The sequence below is a fragment of the Nicotiana attenuata genome, chromosome 2, assembly GCF_001879085.1.
Source record: "Nicotiana attenuata strain UT chromosome 2, NIATTr2, whole genome shotgun sequence".
Classification (NCBI taxonomy): domain Eukaryota; kingdom Viridiplantae; phylum Streptophyta; class Magnoliopsida; order Solanales; family Solanaceae; genus Nicotiana; species Nicotiana attenuata.
The window spans coordinates 33,875,617-33,888,630 of NC_031990.1; the positions used below are offsets into that span (position 1 = coordinate 33,875,617).

The window sequence follows — 13,014 nt, forward strand, 5'->3', positions numbered from 1 at the left end:
CTGGCCCAGTTGTGAGGGAGTTTCCCGATGTATTTCCTGCAGACCTGCCGGGCATGCCACCGGACAGGGATATCGATTTTGGTATTGACCTGGTGCCGGGCACTCAGCCCATTTCCATTCCGCCATATCGTATGGCACTAGCGGAGTTGAAAGAATTGAAGGATCAGCTTCAGGAACTCCTAGATAAGGGGTTCATTCGGCCTAGTGTGTCACCGTGGGGTGCACCGGTCCTGTTTGTGAAGAAGAAGGATGGCACCATGAGAATGTGCATTGACTACAGTTGTTTTTATTGATGATATTCTGGTGTACTCGCGTAGTCAGGAGGAGCACGCGCAATATTTGCGAGTTGTATTGCAGTGACTGAGGGAGGAGAAGCTGTATGCAAAGTTCTCCAAGTGTGAGTTCTGGCTCAGTTCAGTGGCTTTCTTGGGGCACGTGGTGTCCAGCGAGGGTATTCAGGTCGACCCGAAGAAGATAGAGGCGGTTCAGAGTTGGCCCAGACCGACCTCAGCCATAGAGATTCGTAGTTTCCTTGGTTTGACAGGTTATTATCGCCGGTTTGTTCAGGGATTTTCCTCTATTGCATCGCCCTTGACCAAGTTGACTCAGAAGGGTGCTCCATTTGTATGGTCGGACGAGTGCGAGGAGAGCTTTCAGAAGCTCAAGACAGCTTTGACCACAACTCCAGTATTGATTTTGCCATCGGCTTCAGGTTCTTATACTGTATATTGTGATGCTTCGAGAGTTGGGATTGGATATGTATTGATGCAGGAGGGTAGAGTTATTGCTTATGCTTCTCGTCAGTTGAAGCCCCACGAGAAGAACTACCCGGTACATGATTTGGAGTTGGCTGCTATAGTTCATGCTTTGAAGATTTGGAGGCACTACTTGTATGGCGTATCTTGTGAGGTATTCACCGATCATCGCGGTCTTCAGCATTTGTTCAAGCAAAAGGATCTTAATTTGAGGCATCGGAGGTGGCTAGAGTTACTTAAGGATTATGACATCACCATTCTGTATCACCCGGGGAAGGACAATGTAGTGGCCGATGCTTTGAGCCGAAAGGAAGTTAGTATGGGGAGTTTGGCGTACATTCCAGTTGGGGAGAGGCCCTTTGCAGTTGATGTTCAAGCCTTGGCCAATCGGTTAGTGAGACTAGATATTTCGGAGCCTAGTCGGGTGTTGGCTTGTGTGGTTTCTCGGTCTTCCTTATATGATCGCATCAGAGAGCGCCAGTATGATGATCCGCATTTACTTGTCCTTAAGGACAGGGTCCAGCATGATGATGCCAGAGACGTGACCATTGGTGAGGATGGTGTGTTGAGGATGCAGGGCCGAATTTGTGTGCCCAATGTGGATGGGCTTCGGGAGTTGATATTGGAGGAGGCCCATAGCTCACGGTATTCCATTCATGCGGGTGCCGCGAAGATGTATCAGGATTTGAGGCAGCATTATTGGTGGAGAAGAATGAAGAAAGACATTGTAGGATTTGTGGCTCGGTGTCTCAACTGTCAGCAGGTGAAATATGAGCATTAGAGACCGGGTGGCGTACTTCAGCGGATGATTATTCCCGAGTGGAAGTGGGAGAGGATCACTATGGATTTTGTGAGTGGTCTTCCTCGGACTTTGAAGAAGTTCGATTCGATTTGCGTGATTGTGGATCGGCTGACCAAGTCCGCGCACTTCATTCCGGTATGTACTACCTATTCATCGGAGCGGCTGGCAGGGATCTTTATCCGGGAGATTGTCCGATTGCATGGTGTTCCAGTGTCTATTATCTCAGATAGGGGTACTCAGTTTACTTCTCAGTTCTGGAAGACTTTTCAGCGAGAGTTGGGCACACAGGTGGAGTTAAGCACAACATTTCATCCTCAGACGGACGGACAGTCCGAGCGTACTATTCAGATATTGGAGGACATGTTGCGTGCTTGTGTTATTGATTTTGGAGGTTCTTGGGATGGGTTTTTGCCACTTGCAGAGTTTGCCTACAACAACAGTTACCAATCGAGCATTCAGATGGCTCCGTATGAGGCGTTGTATGAATGGCGGTGTAGATCTCCAGTTGGTTGGTTCGAGCCCGGCGAGGCTAGGCTATTGGGGACAGAGTTGGTTCAGGATGCCTTGGAGAAGGTGAAGCTGATTCAGGAGAGGCTTCGTACAGCTCAGTCGCGTCATAAGAGTTATGCGGACCAGAAAGTTCGAGATATGTCTTATATGGTTGGTGAGAAGGTCTTGCTGAAGGTTTCGCCCATGAAGGGTGTTATGCGGTTTGGAAAGAAAAGGAAGTTGAGTCCGCGATTTATTGGGCCTTTTGAGGTACTTAGGAGGATTGGGGAGGTGGCTTATGAGCTTGCCTTGCCACCCAGCTTGTCGGGCGTGCATCCGGTATTTCATGTATCTATGCTCCGGAAGTATGTTGGGGACCCGTCCCATGTATTGGACTTCAGCGCGGTTCAGTTGGATGGTGATTTGACTTGTGATGTAGAGTCAGCAACTATTTTGGATCGTCAGGTTCGGAAGTTGAGGTCAAAGGATGTTGCTTCAGTGAAAGTGCAGTGGAGAGGTCGGCCCGTGGAGGAGGCTACCTGGGAGACCGAGCGGGAGATGCGGAGCAGATATCCTCACCTGTTTGAGGCTTCAGGTATGTTTCTTGACCCGCCCGAGGACGAGCGTTTGTTTTAGTTGGGGAGGATGTGACGACCCGACCTGTCGTCACGTGAGTTACCGTCCCGTTTTCCCACATTTTCTGCTTCCTTATGCTTCATTACAAAAGAGTCTTGTGTGAACGAGTTGATTTGGATTGATTTTAGAAGGAAATGAGACACTTAGTCTCTTTAAGGAAGGTTTGTTCTGGAAAAAGTCAACCCGATGTTGACTTATGCATTAGAGGGCTCGGATATGATTTCCGATGGTTCGGTTAGCTTCGGGGGATGATTTGTGACTTAGGAGTGTGATCGGAAGTGTTTTTGGAGGTCCGGTGTAGAATTAGGCTTGAATTGGCGAAGTTAGTATTTTGGCGAATTCCGGTTGATAGGTGAGATTTTGATCCGAGGGTCCGAATGGAATTCCGAGAGTTGCAGTAGCTTCGTTAGGTGATTTGGGATGTGTGCGCAAAATTTCAGGTTATTCAGAGGTGTTTTGGTTGGGTTTTTGATCGAATGCGTGTTTCGGAAGTTTTAGAAGAACTTAGGCTTGAATCCGATGTAATTTGATGGTTTTGGTGTTGTTCGAGGTGTTTTAATGATAGGAACAAGTTTGAATGATGTTATAGGATGTGTTGGTGCTTTTGGTTGAGGTCCCGAGAGCCTCGGGTGAGTTTCGGGTGGTCAACCGGACCATTTCCTAAGTTAAAAAGCTGCAGATTTCTCATTTCAGGTGTTGCAGAGAATTTACTCTTCGCGTTCACGTAAAGAGTCACGCGTTCGCGAAGAAGGATTTGGGAGGCAGGTGATTTGCTCTACGCGTTCGAGGGTCCGCGTTCGCGGATGGTCGGAGGGTTGTGCTTCGCGTTCGCATGAATAAGGTCGCGTTCGCGTATGAGGGGAAGGCTGAGCATCGCGTTCGCGGGGTTACTCTCGCGTTCGCATAGGGCTAATTTTTGGAAAATTAAATGTTGTGCTTCGCGTTCGCGAGGCAGTAGTCGCGAACGCGATGAAGGATTTCAGGCCTGGGCAGAATAGATTTAAGTCATTTTTGTTCCGCGAGCAAGGTCATTTTTCCACCATTTTTGAGCATCCTTGAGAGCTTTTGGACGAGAATTGAAGGGGATTTCGACTGGGATTGATTGGAGGTGAGTTTTATGAACTAAAAACATGATTTAATTGTCGAATCAACCTAGAAATTCATGAAAACTTAGCAAAAAGGGGGAAGAACTAGGGCTTGAGTTTTGAAATTTCAAATTGGGTTTTGATGGGTCATTTGAGCTCGGATTTGGGAGTTCTTGGTATGTATAGACTCGTGGCGAGATAAGGAATCCGTTGATGTAAAATTTTCTGAAATTCGAGAAGTGGGCCCGGGGCTCGGGTTTTGCAAATTTCATGATTTTCGATGTTTTTTGATTCTTTTCGATTGGGTTATGTTCCCTTAGCCTAATGTGACGTATTCGTTGTGGTTTTGGTTAGATTCGATGCGTGAGGAGGCCGATTTACGAGGCAAGGGCATAGCAAGCTAGGATTTTGGCCGGCTTGAGGTGAGTAATGATAGTAAATGATATCCTGAGGGTTTGAAACCCCGGACTTGCACAACGTAGTGCTATATTGAGGACAAACACGCGCTTAATAACGAGCGCGGGATTGTTTACTACTGGGGATTGTGACTTAGGCCGTCCCGATTGATATTTTTACCGCGTATTTGACTGAGATGTGTTTGTTATCAACATTATTTGGGCCTATTGCCATATTTTGGGCTTCATGCCGATACTTCGTGGATTTTTATCACTGTGTTCCTCACTATTTTGATATACTACTTGAACTCACTCCTGTTGATTATACTGTTTTACAAACTCAGCCGCTTTAATTGAACTTTGAGACTTAAATGATATTTCCACTGTTGTTTGGGCTGAGCACTACTATTTTATTGATGCCCGAGGGGCTTATGATGTTTTTCTGGACTGAGAGAGGCCGAGGGCCATATGTGAGGATATGTTGAGGGATGTGAGGAGGCTTTCAGGCCTTATGAGCGATGTGAGAGGGCTTTCAGGCCTTATGAGCGATGTGAGAAGGCTTTCAGGCCTTATGTTGATATAGCGCTTGGGCCGTAAGGGGCCCCTCCGGAGTCTGCACACCCACAGTGAGCGCGGGTACCCATATGATCTGAGAGTGAGCCCGAGGGGCTGATACTATGCCGAGTGACTGATACTGAGCCCGAGGGGCTGATACTGTTCTAAGCGATTGATACTGGGCCCGAGGGGCAGATTTCTACTCACTATTTACTTGTTGTTTTACCTGATTTACCTGTTTTTAAAAGGAGATTTCATTTGACTCTTTACTGTTTTACTGCTTTAAGTGATTTACTGCCTGATATAGAATTGCCTTGTGCACTTATGTGTTTTCATGCCTTCGGTTATTATTTATTATTATTACTCACTGGGTCGGAGTACTCACATTACTCCCTGCACCATGTGTGCAGATTCAGGCATAGCAGAGTCCGCTCCTAAGCGCTGATTCCTTCCAGACCAGGCAGCGATTTGGAGTTACGAGGTAGCTGTTGACGTTCGCAGCCCCTTGTCTCCCCTATCCTCTATCATTTATGTTTTCTTCATACTATTGTATCGGATTTCATACTATGTAGACTTATAGTAAACTCTGTAGTAGCTCATGACTTGTGATACCCCGGTTTGGGCTTTGTCGGGATGGTTTCCCCTTGTTATTATCGTTGTTCCCGCATTTATGGTTATCTTAAACATGTGTTAGAATTGTTAATGTTAATTAATTGCTTTAAAAGATGTATTTGTGTTGTTCTGGCTGGCCTTGTCTTCACGAGAGGCGCCATCACGACCGGGTTCGGGAGTTGGGTCGTGACAGGAAAGGACTCCCTAGGTAAGTTTGATCCCAGAAGTGATGAGGGAGTATTCTTGGGATATTCTTCACATAGCAAACCTTATAAAGTGTATAACAAAAGAACTTTGTGTGTAGAAGAAAGTGTACATGTAGTTTTTGATGAAACTAACATTCTTTCTGAGAGACAGGAACATGAAGATGAAGCCATTGGGCTGGTAAGAGACTTGAGTGAAGTCACAACTCAAGCTGAAGAGGCATCAAAAGAAGGAACAGGTGATGAAACAGGTTCTTCCATCCGGGGCAACCTGACAGGGGGAACTGAACAAAGAAGAAATAAATCTAATTCCCAAAATGAAACCTGTTCATGAGCCTGTTCCTCAGCAACAAAACATGGGAGAAACTCCAAATAGAAATCAGTTAGTTGTGAAACCTTACAAGTATCAAAGTTCTCATCCCATTGAGAACATCCTTACTGATCCAACTTCTGGAGTCAAAACCAGATCTCAATTAAAGAATATGTGTGCTTTTGATGCATTCTTATCTCTTAGTGAACCTAAAAATGTTGCTGAAGATTTGCAGGATACAGACTGGGTGAATGCAATGCAAGATGAACTCAATCAGTTTGAAAGAAGTCAAGTGTGGCATCTGGTCATAAGACCCAAGGACAGGTCAGTGATTGGCACTAAATGGGTCTTCAGAAACAAACTTGATGAAGATGGAACAGTTACAAGGAACAAGGCAAGGCTATAACCAAGAGGAGGGCATAGATTATGATTAGACCTTTGCTCCAGTAGCAAGACTGGCCTTATCCACTGCTGAGGCTGAGTATGTTGCTGCTGCCTCTTGTTGTGCCCAACTGCTGTGGATTAAGCAGCAGCTAATGGATTTTGGCATTGAGATTGGTTGCATTCCTATTTTCTGTGATAACACTAGTGCTATAAGTATGACAAAGAACCCAGTTCATCATAAGAGGACTAAGCACATAGATGTTAGACATCATTTCTCAAGGGACAACTATGAGAAAGGACTGATTACTATAGAATTCTGTGCTACTGATAAACAAATTGCTAACATCTTTACTAAAGCACTAAGTAGAGAAAGCTTTGAGAGGAACATGTTAGAATTAGGGATGATTAAGATCAACTAATGGGACCAATTCAGAATGCACAATGAAATAAATAAAAAAAAATTAAAAAAAAAATTCTTGGCTAAGAAATTTGGAACTTGTGTAAATATCTAGATTAATTTTTACTTAGCTTCATACTGTAAATAGTATACTCTTGTGACATGTGTTGATATGACTCACTGATCTCTAACAATTTTTTTTTCTCTATTTTGATAAATTGAGGCATGATCAAGAGAATTCTAAATGAAGAACCTGGTTCATCAGTATTGGTTCATCTGAGTGACAAGGTATATTTTCTATACTATGCACAATTAGAAATATAAATATTTAAATCATGAGCAGAGTCCTAACAATGTTCTAACACATCAGAAAATTCTATCCAGTTGTTTTTTTGAACTAGTTATGTCCTCATTAGAATTCTAACCACAAAAAATGCCTAAAATCTAGGGAAGCCTAACCGTTCGTTCAACCTGCAATTTCAGGTTGATTAGACCTCTAATTGACTGCTAAAGCTACCGTTATCTATTAAACTAGATGGGGTTTCCCGTGCTATGCACGGGCCCTACGTGTTACGTATTGTGAATTTTTTTTTCCAGGTGTCCCCATGCCAACATAATAGTGCTCCATCCTTAAAAATGAAAAAGACAATCCTAAATAGTAGGATGGTACAATATAGGCAAAAGAGGACGTAAAAATACTCTACTACACTGCTATCTGTACATATTACAACCACGTATATTATTGATGCAACACCCACATAATAGAACAAATGTGTCTCTAAAAGCACATCACAAGCACATTCTAACCCATCGTTCTCTTTAGGTATCAGCTACATTGGCTAGCTCAAAAGTTACTCTTGTTATACTCGAAACAAGAGCATAGTGATGATCAGAACATAGGAGAAGTTTATCACCTTCAAAAGACAAGGAAACATCAATCATCTATGTAAATATAGATACACGAGAAGAACTAAGGATAGTAGAGAAGCACTCTCAAATATCCAATTGTTTGTGGCAATTTGAAAATTTGAAGTATAATATTGAGCAGTTGATTCCCAACACTCAAATTTCAAAATTGTATTTTAGATATAGACTAAAAAATTCCATAGATTGCCAAAATTATTTTTTTGGCGAAAACTTTTACTTTTCCCATCTCAAATTGAATGATCACTTTTCTTTTATAGGCTGTCTCACAATGATACCCACTTAACTTAAAGGCACATTGAAACTATCTTTTACATATCTCATATAAAAGTTATGTAAGAACTGTATTTTTCTTTCTATATGAAATATTTTGCTAGTAAATCGCTTACAAACACGTCTCTTGATTAGGATAGGGAGATTTACTCCTTTAAATTTTATTAGTAAACAACATTACCAGTAATTTTGTTTTGGTCCTAAAAGTTTGTTTCTAAAAGGCATATTAAAGTAAATGTGTTTGGCAAGCAAAATTTATTTCATATTCTTTCTCTTACGAGGTGTCACAAACAGACCATTGCTCATGCTGTAAAATATATATGTAATTGTGCACAACAAAAGAAAAATCAACATATTCGGTTAAAATAAATGATTAAGAATTTTTGAAATTATTTTTTTTACCAATTCTTATTAAGTAAGGAAATCAGGAGATAAATCTGTAAAATAACAAAGAAAAGGTCTACAAGTTCCCTGTTCAATTATCTAGCCTTACAACCTTTTAAGAAAAACTAAAAGCTTTAATTTGGACTCCTCTTTAACCATTCATGGATTTCTATTTATCATTTATTATATTCCTCCTCAACTTGAGAAGACCAAAGCGGGACAAATGTTTATATGAATATTTAAGTCCTAAAACATATAATTTTTTAATCAAGACTGATATCACCTTAATTAGTCAATCATACTTAATTGTAATTGGGTGACTTACAGATTTTTGAGAGGCTATGCAGAAGAATGACACCAAACTTGATACTCCAACCAAGTGAAGCATATCAAAGGTGTCGTCAATCCTCTATCCTCCATACACCTGAAAAAATGATTGCATAAGAGATATAAATAGTGGTGACAGAAGAGGCAAATTATATATAAAGTCGTTCATAAACCTTATTAAATCCAAACTTTAAATAGTAATGAGTACTAATGGTCATTTCTAATATAATTAGGCTCTATTCATATCATAGTTCTAATGGTTAATCCTACATTTCCCTTCTCGTCATTGTTAACCAACTTCCTCACAAAAATTGAAGGTAGTAGCACTTTCTTAGCATGATATCCTAAGTTTTATAGCTTGATTGTTGACGTACTTCAAATGGCAGAGCGGGTACGCATTACTTTAAGAATAACTCATGATCATATATATGCCAAGTCATAGGCTCAACGTATTTTATAAGATTAGAATCAGCTAGAAAGTTAAGATCTTGTGGAGACAAATCATAGAAGGAACTACTAATTTCCTTGAGCAGATTCACTTGCAGGTTTTGCAAAGGTTCAATTCCAAGAGGAAAGTTAAAATAGTTTCTCAAGGTTGCTAGTTCTTACCACTTCACTTATTTATTCAACTAAATTTATGTCTCAACTATCTTCATAGTAAGTTGGTCTCGAGGAATGATTAAAATGAGAAACTAAATTTCCAATATGGAGATGCTTTGGGATTTTGGCCTATTAATCACAAAACTTAATATTAAAATACTTATAACTCCTTCTTTATAAATAATTTCTTAGCCAGATGTAATTTTCGAAGAATAAGCAAATCCAAAAGAGAGATGAAAATAGTTTGCAGCACCCAAATGCACTATTCGTTGAGAACAAAGGTAAAAATAATTTTAAAAAATTGACAGTCTATTGAGCAAGAGCAACAACCATACCTTTTTTTTTAAAAAAAAAAATTTACACCAATTCTGCAGTCCCTGCACTACTCGTAACATGAACAATTACCAATCTTCTCATCAAGAAAATACGATAGTAAGTCATCAATTAGATGCAATTAAACTATAGAATTTTGAATCTAACTATGACTTCGTAGCTTACCTTGAAGGATTAACTGCTACTTGAGTGTACAATGTCCTAAGAGGCAACACGCCTGGCCTCTACGATGTACATATCTACATCCAATTTGACAACTCTACCATGAAGTTTTACTGACTTTGTTCAACTCTAACTGAATTTCATAGAAAAGATTGACATATAGCATTTCATAATGCAACTCTCTATGTCACAATTGATTTTCTTAATGCAAGACAATATGTGATTAATTGAATACTGGCATTTTAAAAAAAAAATGTAAGGTGAATAAGGGCATTACCGTTCTTGTGAAGCATGTTTGTAGGTTTTGGTGTTGCTAAAATTCTTTCCAAATTAGAGCACCAAAGAGTTGAATCCAGAACATCTAAAGCGTGATTAAATATTCCATCAGTAGCAATTAAAATAAAATATATGTAGCGAATAATACAAAATAATATCATACATATCTTAAATACAACAAAATGTTCTCACTTTGTGAATTAAGGTAGGTAACTACTGCCAAAATCTCACCTTTGAAAGGTTGAAATACAACACATTGATAGTTCACCGCGTTTTTTCAATCTGTTTATCATCAATCTGTTTATCACCAGTATTAACATCGTTGCAAGTGCTTACAAGTCCATCTAATTAGTTTATCTTTCAATAACATTTTACTTGTATAACTCTACTTGCCCAAGAAAAATTAGGCAAATAAAAAATGAATCATCGGTGACAACTTATTGACCCATCTCTACTTTAATACCACGGCCAATTTACCACACCCATAGCAACATGTTCAATTGGATTAGCAAGTAAAATACAAAAGTCTACTATTATTCCAAGCCTTTTATAAGTGTTTCTATATTTGTACAAAAGTATATGAATTTTTTTTCCCAAGTCACAAAAATGTAAAGGTTTGCAAAGTTGAAGGTAATCTTAATTTACTCGAAAATAACAAAAGACAAGAAATTATAACCAAATAGTTTAGTTGTTTTAGACATATCACCGAACACCTTGGGTTCATCAGTATGCACAGTTTAAATTCCATGGCCTTGGGTAAAGAATGAAAATAATCCGAAGAATAAAGTAAAAGAAGAGTAAAAAGCAAAAATATTTAGATAGAAAGTGTGACTAACTATAAATAATCGAGATTTACAAATATAGAGCACCATGAAAGTACGTTTACAAATAAACTGACATTGTCAATAACTAAACCTTTGCTGCTATGGCAAAGACCTAATCTTCCAACAAAAAGCTTAATACTACAGACTTTTGCATAAACATTTCAATTTGCAGATAGTAATAAGTGCCTAGAGACGATAGGAGATCAACGATCAGTAATCTAAAATAATATAAATTACATGCAGCAGGTATCTTATCTCAAACATGCGAGATCAGATAGAATTACTGACATGCATGTAAGAAAATCTAACAAGAAACTATGCAGAAGAGTAAGAAATCTAAAATTGAAGCAAAAATGAACAAACTCTCAAAGGAATTCCAAAGTCACGGGCAGAAATTAGTGCAAGAAAGGAAAAAACTTACCAAAAAATCCGAACCTCTCACATGCCGCAACATAGACAATTGTTGTAGAGTTCACATGCCATAACATATAATCCAAGTTAAAGAATAAGATTTATTTTCCTGTATAGCAGATAACGACGCAGAACACACGAAATGCAGAGACAAAGAGCAATATGATGTGAGAGACATAATCTAAAAATGCCAAAATCACCCAAACAGACATCCATTAACGTTACAAGGAGGATTATGGATTTTTCTGCATTTGAAGATGGCCACACTATTAAAGAGCGAAACCATGAAACTTTCTAGAAAATTTTAAAAAGAAAATCAATTACCTCCAAATCCCGCATCAAAATCTTAGAAGCTATTGTAAAATCCCTTTCATACGGTTTTAGAGGAAAAAGCAAAGAAATCTGAAACCAAAAGAAAAAAATCAAATCATAGCTCACCTATTTAAATGGCCAGAAGAAGCCGAGTGATGAAGAAGAATAAAAAAGAAATATAGTGATGAAGAAGAAGAAACGACAAAATTGGGTAAGGCTTGCGAAAATCAGTAAACTATAGTATAGTGTAATCTAGCTGTATCCCAAGTGTTCCAACACGTGTTATGAAGAAAGAGGAAATAGAAGGGCCGGAAGTAAAATACCAAAATGCCCATAACAAAAAATATTATTCCGAAAGTACCCTTCGTCGTACAAGGGAACCTTCACTTATTATATAGTTAATGAGTCTTTCTCTTTAAATACTCATTATTAATTCCTACCACCCTCATAATTCAAAATCGTCAAAAACCTTCTTCACTGTAAATTGCTTTCTTCTTCAAAAGTTTATCTCACCAACTCTCTCAAGAAATCAGCTATAATGACGAACCCACAAGATAACCATGGAACTCCTCCACAACCTACTCCTTCTGATTCATCCATCCCTCCTCCACCTAGCACGACTCCTCAACCCAGGAGAAGGCGAGTAAAAATGCTTGCTCGCAAAAGGGTGGCATCTGGTGCTCTATCAAAGAAATTAAACGAGAAATTAAAGGCGAGTCAAGCCCAAGATTCCGACTCTGATTCTGATTCGTTCAAATCTGCAAGTGAGGAGGAAGAAATTGGGTCTTCTGACTCTGAGAAGGCTCAAAAATTCCCTTCTGAGGTAAGCTCTGCCTTGGTTGAAAATTTAAAAAATAGGTTTGTTTTGGTTGGGCCTATCAGGGATGTGGAAATGTCTGAATTGGGAAGGAGTGGAGGTAAAAAGAAAATTGCAAAAGAAAAATAGAGAGAGGGTGAATATGGTGATGTGAGGGGAAAAGGGAAAGGAGTGTCTGATTCCTCACCCACTTCTGAATTGTCTGTACCAGCTATTTGTGGGGTTACACAGGAAACTGTGGAAGAAAGTGGCAAGAAGTCAGGGGGAAGTGGTTCAGGGGAGGCTGCTGAGGGGTTAATTAATCTAAGTTCACAGGGAGATGAATCTGGTTTATCAATTGAAGAGACCCTAGCAGGCCTTCTGAAAAAGGTAGGTGCAAGTTATGATCCAAAGAAGAGGAGAACTCCAACACCAAAAGCCCCCAGCACTGCAAAACCTTCCAAGAAACGAAAGGCCTCCCCCCCAACAACTACTGAAATTCCTTTGCCAAAGGGAAGAGCCACAAGGAGTAGAGTGAAACATGTTGAGAGTGAATTTTAAAAAGCTTTGGCTGACAGCAAGAAAAAGAGGATGGACAAAGGAAAGGGTAAGGTTGCAGAATCCTCTGAAGCTGTAGATGTTGAGGAGATGGAACAGGTCCATCAAGAGAAAGTTACAGTGGAGGTTCATACCCCCAAACCTAAAATACCAAGACTTCTTCCAAAAAGTTTTCATATGTGTCTAAGGCTGTTGAACCTACATTGGCCAA

The 13,014-nt window shown here is 39.8% G+C and overlaps 1 long non-coding RNA gene across 8 annotated transcripts; it reads right to left on the bottom strand.

Annotated features, from left to right (window-relative positions):
* LOC109206897 lies at positions 7,241-11,679 on the bottom strand. Of its 8 annotated transcripts, none has more exons than XR_002064921.1 (6): positions 11,148-11,679; positions 9,904-9,987; positions 9,630-9,703; positions 9,467-9,540; positions 8,530-8,628; positions 7,241-7,537 (listed from the first exon to the last, which is right to left on the bottom strand). It is a non-coding gene; the product is annotated as an uncharacterized LOC109206897 (long non-coding RNA). The 8 variants fall into 8 exon arrangements; XR_002064922.1 differs by having other exon boundaries at positions 9,467-9,513; positions 11,148-11,678; XR_002064920.1 differs by having other exon boundaries at positions 9,467-9,703.